This window comes from Hemicordylus capensis, chromosome 3 (genome assembly GCF_027244095.1).
Source record: "Hemicordylus capensis ecotype Gifberg chromosome 3, rHemCap1.1.pri, whole genome shotgun sequence".
NCBI classification, from domain to species: domain Eukaryota; kingdom Metazoa; phylum Chordata; class Lepidosauria; order Squamata; family Cordylidae; genus Hemicordylus; species Hemicordylus capensis.
In genome coordinates, this window is record NC_069659.1 from 18,566,595 (window position 1) to 18,578,006 (window position 11,412).

Here is an 11,412-nt window from a genome sequence, read left to right on the forward strand (position 1 = left end):
GCCATACCTGAGTACAGTGCCCCTGGTTATTATAATGCCTGACCAGGGCTTCTATGATAATGTATAACACATTAGCTTCATTCCATTTAAAAAAAAACAACCCACGTAATTTGCCCATGAGCTTTGAAATACTGAATATTGACCTCATCCTTTTCTAAATCAGAAGTAGCCACATATGCAGAGATGAGCACTAGACAAGCTGTCACCCACCAAGCTGGGTGGCCTAGGATGGCAGCTAATTTGAGGCTCAATTAACCTCCTTGTTTTACTGCCTGCCAGGGAGTGCAAAAACAGGAAGGTTGTCAAGCTCCTGGAAGGTCACTGTTTATTAATGAATTCAGAAATGTAAACTCTGCCCTGCTGTCCCAGAAAGGGCAGAGGAGAGGGAGAAGGAGAAGGAGAAGGAGGAAAAAGAAAGCAACCAATTAAATGAACAAGCAACAAAAACAGCAATGTCAGCAAAAAAGAAAAGTGGCAGCAGTATAAACACCTGGTTAACCAGACTACGGTAAAAACATTGACTGGCATGATGTACAGCCTGCCTCCTCCATCATGGTAAAACCCAGCTGACTATGGACTTCAGCGGCAGCCCCGAGGCTGTTTTGATGCAGTGATTGCATAAGCTGTGTTTCTGAAGGTTTCCCTATTGTTACAAATGGGGAAATCCCCAGAAATGAAGCTTCTGCAATCTCTGCTACAAAACAGCATTGGGGCTTCCATTGAAGTCAGCAGCATCCCCAGAATGGACCACTGCGGAGTTCATCATGTCAGCCATTAGCACAGGAGAATGCTCCTTCGAAGAGCAGTGTTTTCACTTGTCTATGGAGTTAGGGAAAGTAGGGGGGTCAACTTGCCTTCCAGGGGCAAGATGTTCTTGAGCACAAATCCCACCACTAGAAACCTCATTCCTACCTACCCACCTGTCTGACCGGTTGTGGGTGGGACAGAGAGCAGGGCCTATCCCAGCTGATTGTAGTATACGGATGAGGACTTATAAGGGGGAAAGTGGCGCTTTAGGCATTTTGCATTGGGCCCAGAAACATAATGGAGAGCCAAAGAAGGTGATCTGGTCTTGGTGATCTGGTCTTGGTGGCACGTGATCAATAACTTGGGCTCCCATCAGCGGTCTAGCTGCTGCATTCTGCACCAACTGAATTTTTCAGATGCATTTCAAAGGCGGCTCAATTTAGATGAGATTACAGTAATGTCATCTGGATATAACTATATATATAACCACCATATGGCTGGTGGGTTGCATCAGACTTAATGCAGCACAAGCTTGCAAGTCTGGCCTAGATGCTGCAGTTTCTGTGGTAAAGATTGTAATCAGCAATTTATAAAGTACTGTCTTTAAGATGCCATCTATTTGTTGGAACATATCTACCAATCTATAGAGCCATATTTCTAGCAGCTCTCCAAATTAGCAGAATATGCACAGTCTTGGTTATTTAGACTGGGGCTGTGCCAAGGATCCTCTAATTTCAATATTTGTTTTCGAAAGTAGCATATTCACTGTAGCTGAACAAACTAGCAAATAAATACAGTTTTGCCTTGTTTCAATGACATCCAGAGAAGGGTTGCCACCGTAGGCTCCTTGGAAGAGGGAAATAGACTCTCGGTCTCCCAAGGATGAGAGGAACCCAATTGATGACCCGAGGAGGAGGAGAAATGTGGGAGTGGTTATTGGTGACTACATACTGAGAGAGACAGAGGCAACTGTGTGCAAGTCTGACATGCCATCTAGGAGGAGTTGCCAGTAAGCAGGGAAGCCAACAATCAGAATAGAGTGGATGCTTTTCATCTTTAGTTTGCTCCTTCCTGGTTGAGAAAATCTGTCCCTGCTCAGTGATGTTGCCTCCATTGAACTGGGAGGGAAAATGTCCCTCATCCGCCAGTGTCGAAGGGCCATCTGGAGGGGGGCTCGCCCTGAGGGCACCCCTTCACCCCCATCAGGGGACCCAGTAGGCAAACACACACTGATGTTAGATGATGAGTGGCATCTCTGTGTTCCAGTGCTGACCACACCCCTTGTGTGGGCCTCAGAAGCATGCTGATTCAAGGGGGGATTGTTGGGGCACAGATGCACTGCGCATCACCTTCTTCCCAGCGGGCAAGTGCTTTGTTAGCCAGTTGGATTTTTCCTTTACCTTACCTGGAGCAAGAGAGAGAAAGGAAGCACCCAACCAGTGAATAAAACACTTGCCTGCAGGGAAGAGGGTGATGGATGGCACTTCCATGTCCCAATGCCAGCCTCCCATCACATCACCCATGCCACAATGCCAGCCTCTCCCACATCAGTGTGCTTCTGACTCTGGGTCATGGAGTGTGGCCATTGCAGAGTTGGGGCTGAATGTCATGCTCAGTCCAAAGAGGCCCATGAAAAGGAGGACACAGATCTTTCCCAAAATAATTTGCTCCCAAATATCTCCTACTGTAATTCTGGAATCCCACTGTATTCTCAGGACTTCTGCAGCTTCTTCTTCAGTCTTCTCCCTCTCTCCAGGTCTTTCCCTTCATCCTTTTCCAGTCTAGCTGTGTGGGCTTCCTTCTTGCTTACCAGTCAGGGAGGGAGAGGAGGAGGCGTTTCCTCCCTCAATTCCAGTCTAGCCGAATGCAGCCTCCAGTGCTGCATTCAGACAAAAAAGAGGGTCCCTGCACCCTTGGTTTGGAGCACCAAACCTCACCACAAACTAAGGGTTCAAATTGGAGTCTCATCAGCGCAACCTCAGGTTGCACCACTGATGGGACCAGAGTTGGCTGGGTTCGGATGTAACAGTAAGGAAACCGCGGGTCCTTCCATCTCTGGCCCCCCATTACATGATAATGTGGCCAATGTGTGAACAGGGCTCATGAAACAAAGCAAATATGTTTGCATGAAGTGCCAAAATTTATCGAAATGGCAAGTTACTTCTCGAAAGCTCAGCCCTGATGTAGACACATAGTGCCTTTTAATGTAGAACACATGTTTCCTTCCCACTTCTACTTGTGAGAAAAATAAGATGTGAGAAGTTCCTGCAAATATTTCCCCGGAAAAAATAAGCAGTGTGTGGTAAAGAAGTTTCCCTCAAACTATCTTTCAGTTCAGATACAAGGTTCTTGACACAGAAAATATGTCAGCAAAAGTCCAATTTAATGGCTAGGGAAATTCCTATGTACTTTCTGAAACAGTTTGGCAAGAAACAGGAGGGGGGCGGATAACATGCCACCAATTGCAGTCATCACACCACATCTATTTATTAACAGAGTCCTGACATGGAGGAGTTTTCAAGCCAGGGATTCTTCACACCTAAATGGGCTTGAACATAAGATTATTGCCGGCACAACACATTACATCAAGGGATGCGTCCTATCATTGCTCTTCCCTGACTTGGAGTTTCTAATGCCAGCGTGCATATCTCGTGTTTGACATGCACAAAATGGAAAGTATCCATATTTCCATAGAATTAAGGGCTTTCTGACAGCTCATTGCTACTCAAAGAACATGCTCAGGATGTTTATTATCAAAATGTCTCACCTCTCACTTCCACATCCCAGCTAATTTTGCTAGAAAGAAGCTACATGATCACCCCTACACATCCTGCAGTGTATTTCTTTCTGCAGGAAGCTTTGCTGCTTACAACATTTTATATTTTAAATGCTGTGGCTGACGTCCAGACTACCACTGAACACACAGTCATGTTGCGTTAGCACAAGGATGTTGCACATGCACTAAACCAGGGAGAACATTCACACAACCAAGTAGAGGGGAGCAGGAGGGAAGGCAGGAATATACCTACCTTCCCCCAGATGATCAGAGGTTCCTTTTTCCTCTGCCAGTCATGTACCCAGACTAACGGTATGGTGGTTATCAGCAGAGCTGGGATCAAACGGAGGAAGTCCTCCATTATTCCAGAATTCATTGCACAGGAATCAGAGTGCCCTGGCCTCACAAGCCACAGCACTCTATGGTTGCTGGCCCCAAGAGCTGCAAAAGCTGTCATGGGCACCCACATGACTGAAAACAAAGCTGATGTTTCTCTCCTACCTAGGTTAAGGGCAGAGTAGATTGTTTTTAGATTGTGAGCCCTTTGGGGACAAGGGACCATCTTATTTATGTGTTCTTTATTTTTCTTTGTAAACCACTTTGAGAACTTTGGTTGAAGAGTGGTATATAAATATCCATAGTAGTAATAGAAGAAGTAGAAAAGCTGGGTGGCCCAGCTTAACAAGGGAGGAGAGGGCTCTGAGGCTCCAGACGAGCCTCTGTAACCTGGTTAACGCTCTCCTATCCAGAAAAGGCTGGTCCTGTGAATGATGAAAGGGTCACAGCTTAATCCGGTTAACATCCAAATTCATAACAAAGAGATTGGCTCTTCACCTTCCTATGGTGGGGGCATTTATAACTTGCCAGTTTAGATGCAAGTCCTTACCTACCGTATTTACCAGAATAGAAGATCACTCTGAATTTAAGACAGTCCTTAAGATTAAATATAGGTTATACCTGCATTGACCCAAAAGGAAGATAACTCAGAATGTAAGATGACCTCACAATTTGTAACAGCAGAGAACCTGGGCCGGGGTGTGGGGACTTACTCTTGGATTCCAGTGAATATGGTATATCATATCAGGTGACACACCCCAACTCAGAGCACCAGCACAGCCTAGTGCCAATTGCTGCTGCTCTTTGCCAACCAAAAAGGTCAGCATTCTGCAGGAGGTGTCACCCCTCACAAGCCACACAGAAGGTTGATTGTTGTTGTATCTTCAGGTAAGAGCAAGTCCCTGACATTCAGATACATAAACTGAAATGAAGAGAGGGTCGCACACATCTTATGCAAAGCCGTCTTATGGGAAATGAAGAGAGGGACGCCGTCTTATGCAAAGTCAGTATTGTTTACACTTAAGGACAGCAGCTCGTCAAGGTTTCAGGCAGCTATTTCCTAGCCCAATTTGGAGATACTGGGAATTGAATCTGGGGCTTCCTGCATATAAAGCAGATGCTCTTCCACAGAGCTGCAATCCTTCCTCAAACCACAGCTTGCGAAGCAGAAATTTACTTTAGCAGCTGCTTACACACATGACAACATTCCACTAAGTTTTCACTAACCAAATGACATGGTGGTTAATAAAGAACAATGGCACTCTGATGTGACGGGGATTGCCGTGAGCTTTAACAGTTGATGCTTCAGATAATCTTAAAGTTAAGGAACTGAAGGAAATTCTAACCAGCACACCCCTTGCAATGACCCTCCACAGCCCAACTTGTCAGGCATTACAGAAAAGGTTGTTTCCTCTAAGTTCCCATTATTGTCTGTCACATTCTTGGATACGTGCCAGTTTTATAACTGGTAGAGGTTTCTGTTGTGTTGTGTCCATAGAGCCATGAAAACAAGGAGGTAGAGGTGAAAATTTTTTAAAAAATATTTAAACTGAGCAAAGTCGGTGTTTTTCTTTTAGAGAAATATCTGAAGATCAATAATTCATTCATGTTTCACCTGTTCCTTGGCCATAGTATTAGCCAGAAAGTCTGAAATGGCTAACAAAAATACAGAATTCATTGATGACCAACAAACCCCAAATCGTATTAACATACAGAGCTGGGTCTCATGATCAGGGAGACCCGGTTAGGGAAGGTAAGCGGGGAGAGCAGGCTAAGTTGGATTGGCTGCCCACAAGATTGCCAGCTCCGTGATGGAGCTGGTGGGCCTGGGGAGTTTGGGGGCCGGGGAGTTTGGAGGCTGCACGGCCCCCGGAAGCACCAGTATGCCCTGCAGGAGTGCACAGGACATCCTGAGGAGACCCCCGAGCAGGGAGGCTGCTTTTCAGCCTCCCACCGGGGCTCTACAAATGAGTAGCTGCAGCGTGGAGCCGCACCATGGCTGCTCACGATCCCAAAAACTGGGTTTGCGGAGTGCTCTCTACGCAAACCCGGTTTAGAGGGCAGGCTACTTGAGTGGGTTACCCGTGCCAAGCCGAGCCCGGTTACCCGAGCTCGCAGCCGAGCCTGGTGGTTCTCACGATTGTAGAAAATTGGGCTAGCAGAGGCTAGCCCAATTTTCTACAATCATGTGAATAGCCTCACAGTCATCCTTTGCCAACCACGATTTTACCAACCGCGGTTTTGAGTATATGCAAATAGGAAATTGTGACAGGTCTTGCCAAACGTGACCCAAGTATCCATGGCTGGTGAGGTTTTTTAGTGATTGGGGGGGGTTCTGTTATTTGGGGGGGCTCAGAGGTTCAATCTGCTCATTCCTCTTGGTGACCCTTGAAGTCCCTTGCCCATTTAAAATGCCTTTGAGTGATTGGGGGGGGGGTGTTTCAAAAAATTTCCAGAGGTTCAATCTCCTCATTCTTCTTGGTGACTCTGGGCAATATTGCAGATTTTTTTGTGATTTTTTTAAAGCTCTTTTTAAAAAATTTTCCCGTTATTTTTAGGTCTTTTTGCCCTAGCCCCATGTTTCCTATAGATTTTAATGCCTCACCAACTGTGAATTTGCCAATGGCAAGGTTTTGCCAGAACAGAACCCTAGCGGTTGGCAAGGGATGACTGTATGGATAGTAAAGAGAAATGTGCTAAATGTGCATGATGGGCATTTAATGATTATTTTTCTCCAATTAGCAGGTTTTAATAAACTTAACATGGAGGGAGTGAACACTAAGAAAACCATAGGCAATTAATCCTGTTTCCGTTACCATAAAGGTGCCTCATGTTTTTCTAAAAGAGTAACAACCAGAAAGAAAGAGCCATATCAATGTAAGGAAACAAAGTTTTCATGACCAAACACCACAATACTTCCATTCATCCTATGTTTTATTGTTTCTCCAAAATACATGGCAAAAAGAATCATTTTTTCACAACTACAGAATCAGAAATGGAATCAGCTTTTGTTTAGCTTGGGCTTGCTCCATGCACAGACCAACAGAAAGTGGCCAGTCTTCTACATTTGATCATCAAGCTAGTAGTGCTAGTAGTCTGCACTGAATGACTATACTTGTAAGTATACTTTATGGTTTAGTGTGACATAATAGCTTTGACCGACATCCTGGTGAATGCAATGCTCATGCAGTCAAAGAAGCATGCTGCAGTAGCTGCAGTTCTGCTTCATCAAGGCAGCTGCTTGTGTGCACAGAAGCAATTGTCATTGATCTCCCTTCCCCCAGGAACTATTCCGTGCAACACAAAATTATGTTCCTGCAGGCTGTGTGACTTTCCTTGGGGAAGGAAAAATCAGTGAAAACCACACCCACACGAACACACACCGTGTGTGAAATCACCCACACTGATGAAGCAGGGTTGCAGCCAGTGTGGGCATGCATCTCTTGGCTGCATGCATACCAAATGCATAATGACCTGAAGTGGTACACCAGCTGGTAACCTTCAGGTTGGACTACTGCAATGCACTCGATGTAGGGCTTCCTTTGTACTTAGCTCAGAAACTTCAGTTAGTTCAAAAAACAGCAGGCAGCCAGATTGGTCTCTGGGGTATCCCAGAAAGAACACATTATACCTGTTCTTAAACAGTTGCACTGGCTGCCAATAAGTGCTGATTATTATCTTTAAAGCCCTGAATGGCCTAGGTCCAAGGTTACCTGGAAGAGTGCCTTTCTCTACGAGATCCCCACTGCTCATTAAGATCATCAGGAGGAGTCCATCTTCAGGTCCCACCAGTTCATCTGGTGGTGACTTGGGATTGGGCCTTCTCAGTTGTCTCCCCTTGGTTGTAGAACATGCTCCCCATGGATATAAGAGGATTATTTTCCTTGGGGACCTTCAGGAGAGACTTAAAGACCCCTCTTTTGAGCCTGGCTTTTAGCATCTAGTTTTAGTTTTAGTTTTAATCTGGTTTAAATGCTCTTTGGTTTTAATTGTTTTATTATGTATTTTTATTTTAATAAAATAAATTAAAATATTTTTATTTTTATAAAATAAAAATACATTAAATAACATAAAAATAAAGTGGGCCCCCTAAGCCACTTGAGGAAGGGTGGTATAGTCATTGAATGAATGGATGGATGGATGGATGGATGGATGGATGGATACAGCATTAGAATTTCAGCCAGTAGGTTCATGTGCAGATATGTACACATGTACAATTAATATTACAATACATTCATTTCACAGACAACAGTATACTTTCTGTTTTTACCCCTGTATCTGAGTGCCCCTGTACCCAGTTTCACTTTTTATATGATGCACATACAATCATCCACACAAAACATTTGTGCTGATACCTGTATGCACTTAGATCCCCATAGGCTGTTGTCCTCATCCATGGTTTTTTCTCCATTTGCTCCCACACCACAATTTCTGGTGAAAGATGAGCCAGCCTTGCCATTACTGTTGGCCGAAGTTGTCAGCCTCCTTGTCAGCATATTGATTCACCCAACAGTGGCAGAGTGATGTTGCTCAACATAACCATATATTTCAGCAGTTTGGTTGGATGATTATTATTATGCCTGAGCTAACAGAAACTACATAGGAATTAGAAATCTTCCATCATTATATACGCTGTGCATTGAGTTGTTTCAGCTCACATAGCATCACAACTGGCAACATTGCCCATTTTTTCAAGTTAAGTTCCCCTCTTGTGCTTCTGCTCTGTTTCCTCTTATTCCACCTCCTCATCTCTCTGTTTACTACACTTTAGGAGCTTAAAGACATTGTTGCATTCACTGGCATCCATCCGCCTCTGCCAGCTGCTGCCTTCATTGAGTCCATCTCATCAAATGTAGCTACTGGATTTGTTCTCATCATAAAGGGTTTCTGCAACCTTCAGCCTCCAGCTGTCATTTTGGTGTCTGCCGATTTCTCTAAATGTATGACAGAAGGTTCAGAAACACAACATAGATTTCTGGGCTGGCTCCCAGCTCTGTCGGAGTCTTGCTGTGCAATATTCGAGAAGAAGCCAGGGGCTAATTGTAATCATACCAAGTGCATCATTTCATCTCCTCCAAGATTTTGGAGTAGGCTGGATCCAAAAGGAGAGGACCTGACTGAATGATGGCATGAGAGCTGCGATTGTCCAGTGAATAACAGGATGGACTCAGAGCCAGGAAAATTGGGTTCATATTGCTTCGCAGTAATGGGCTTAGTAAGTGCTCTTGGGCAAGATCACTATTTGCAATGATTTCTTCAAATGTTATGGGTTAAGAGGGTCACAATCACATTAGAAATATATATGTGAGTGCATACTTCATCTTCTACACCAGGGGTTCCCAAATTTGTGTTTCCAGGTGTTCTTGGAGTACAACTTTCATCATACCCATGAGCCATTATGGCTGGGAATGATGGGGGTTGTAGTCCAACAGCATCTGGAGACCCAGGCTTGGGAATCTCTGTTCTAAACACAAGCCATGGTCAATGACAAGTTTTTGCTTCTTGTGATGTGTAGAATGGAATGTATGTACTACACGTGTTGGTCAAATGCTAGATATGAAAAGCTGGGTAGGATGGAGCTGTCTTACCCAGCTTCTCTCTCACACACAATGAAGGTCTTCACACAACCAAAAACTGGGTAGGACAAGTGTCCTACCCAAGTTTTAGAGCTGAGCTCGCCCCCAATTTTCAGTTGTGTGGGAGCAAAAGGTAGAAGGAAGGAGGTGTGATTTTGTGGTAGATAGGAGCTGGGTAGCATAGCGTTGTTCTACCCAGCTTTCATACCCAGCATTTGACCAAGTTAGGAGGTTACCCAGCTCCTGCCTCCCACACAATCACTTCTTTTTCCTCTTCCTACCATGTGCTCCCATACAACCAAAAATTAGTGGTGCATACACCTCCCAATGCTGATTTCCTATTGAGGCTGTTCACACAACCAAAATCTGGGCAGGACAAGTGTCCTCACTTGTCCTACCCCTTTTTGGTTGTGTGAACAGCCTCAATATGTGGTTTGGACTCACTCCAAGAGAGCCTGGCCAAGACCAGGTGACGCCAAGGACAGAAACTGAACAAGCTGATCTCCAGAGGAGTAGGTATAAACCAAGGTCAAACAAACAGATGTCAAGAGCCAGAGGTTTGGTCTACATGGGAGCAAGTCCAAGCCAAGGACAAACAAATAGATGTCAGCAACCCAAGGATCACATTTCCAGATTTCACAGACAACTTTAAAAACCTTAATTTTTATTTTTCTAGTTCATACTTGCCATATCTGGTATTGAGTGGTGGTCTGCTCTGATGCCTTAGTGTGCCTAGAGAGTGTGGAACTAACTGCTTATCTTGATGCCATGGGCTTAACAGCTGTAATGTCATATAGAAGCTGTGTAGTCTTGGCTACGAAGATGAGTGCCAAAATGGATTGGGGTGAGAAAGGCTTGCCTTCCAGAAAGCAAAAGAAAGGAAATCGGGATTCATCTCTGAACCATTCATGAGACCGAAGTTCAAGTTCCATAAACAATCCATCTATCTGTTTACTTATGGACTATTCTTCCTTCATGTAAAGCCTCTGTGCTTTCCTCTCTGGCCCCCCTTGTGCAATCAATTTGAACTGCAATAAGAGTATGCATGCAATGAATGCCAAAAGGTTAACAATATTGTGAAGCACACATTAAAATCAAATGACCTGAATGATTGCTTCTTCTGATCAGTATGCGTGAGAAATTTCACATGAGTCAGCAGAGTCTAAAAAATACAGCATCATTATATTGTTCAGTGTGGAAGGACAAGAACATATTCACTGCATAGGCAGTTTGGAAAGATTTTCTTTGTAAGCTCATTGGTATGGAACCAATGTCCCAAGGAGATTAATTGGATGATGCTTCAGGAGAAGCAAATGGAGCAAGATAACAGAGTCTGGCACGACATTTGAAAAACTCAGAGTAGTGCCTCACAATACCAAGCCAACATTTTTCATCGCCAAGAAATAAAGACTTTTCCTTCAAAGCTTGGAGACAGAAAAGTTTTGGAGGACATCATTTGCAATCATCTGTTGGAGATCAGATTCTTCCCAGCCTGCAACTCATTTTCTGATTGTTCTTAGAAGGGCTGTAGAACTGGATGTTCACACTAGTCAAGACCCCAGTACTGTTTTTCTACGATACCAAGGGAATCTTCTTCATATTTCTAAGCAATTCTTTCTTTATGACCATACTGGCCTGGCAAAGCATTAAATGACATGGCAGACATCCAGAGAAACAAACTGCATGCGGGAGGACATTGTGCTAGCACAAAGCTGTTGTGCTAAGTCTGGAGCTTGAGTTCTGGACTAGTATTGTGTTACCGCAAGCATGTGCAACTTCAGCACACCCCACTTTTTTCAATGGGAACTTTTGCTCAAGAGCACTATAGTGCAATAGTGCTCTTGTGCAATTACCATCTTTAGCACAACTAAGCCACCCTCTTGCACTGGTGCAACAGTGCCCATTCCGCAAGAAGTCCCTTGCTCTGATTGATGGACAGTATTTCTATGTGACTGAGTTCAAATTGTCAATGGCTGG